This window comes from Cebus imitator, unplaced genomic scaffold (assembly GCF_001604975.1).
Source record: "Cebus imitator isolate Cc_AM_T3 unplaced genomic scaffold, Cebus_imitator-1.0 Scaffold799, whole genome shotgun sequence".
NCBI classification, from domain to species: Eukaryota; Metazoa; Chordata; class Mammalia; order Primates; family Cebidae; genus Cebus; species Cebus imitator.
In genome coordinates this window covers 123,262-124,364 of record NW_016108114.1, presented here as the reverse complement: position 1 = coordinate 124,364, position 1,103 = coordinate 123,262, and positions in this window count along the sequence as shown.

Here is a 1,103-nt window from a genome sequence, read left to right as displayed (position 1 = left end):
ATTCTCCTGCCTCAGCCTCCTGAGTAGTTGGGATTACAGGCACGCGCCACCATGCCCAGCTAATTTTTTGTATTTTTAGTAGAGACGGGGTTTCAGCATGTTGACCAGGATGGTTTCGATCTCTTGACCTCGTGATCCACCCGCCTCGGCCTCCCAAAGTGCTGGAATTACAGGAGTGAGCCACCGCACCCGGCCAGTTTTTGTATTTTTAGTAGAGATGGGGGTTTCAGCATATTAGCCAGGCTGGTTTCGAACTCCTGACCTCGTGATCCACCCGCCTGAGCCTCCCAAAGTGCTGGGATTTTAGGTGTGAGCCACTGTGCCTGGCCTGAACCAATAAATTAGTAACATTTCAAAACCAAAAGTATCAGCCTATATGGTTTCACTAATGAATTCTACCAAACGTTTAAGGAAAAAGATATCTATTTTCTAGAAGATAGACAGAGGGGAAATATTTTCTAACTCATTTCATGAGGCCAGCATTATCCTGAATCCCAAAGACTTTATGAGAAAAGAAAACCACAGACATGTGTCTTTCAAGAACATGAAAAATCCTCAACAACATGCAAGCAAACAAGATCTACAACATATAAAAACAACTATACACCCTAGGTATGCAAAGTTGGGTCAGCATTTGAAACTCAGTTAATGTCATCCCTTACATCAACAGACTAGAGAAGAAAAATCACGTGATAACATCAATAGATGCAGAAACTAAGGTCAGGACAAGGCAGTGGTGACCTCACCACTGCTTTCCAACATCATACTGGAAGTCCTGGCTAATGCAGTAAGATAAGAAAATAAAATAAAAGATATACATAATGGTAAAGAAGAAATAAAACTGTCTTTGTTCACAGACGACATAATTTTCTATGTAGAAAAAGGAAAATCCACAAAAAATTTCCTGGAACTGACAAGCAATTATAGCAAGATTGCAGGACAGAAAATTAATATGTAAAAGCCAATCACTGTCCTATGCACTGGCAATGAACATGTAGAATTTGAAATTTAAAATACAAAACAATGTACACTAGTGCCCGTCAGAAGTGAAATACAAATCTAACCAATTATGTACAAGATCTATGTGAACAAAGCTGTAAAAC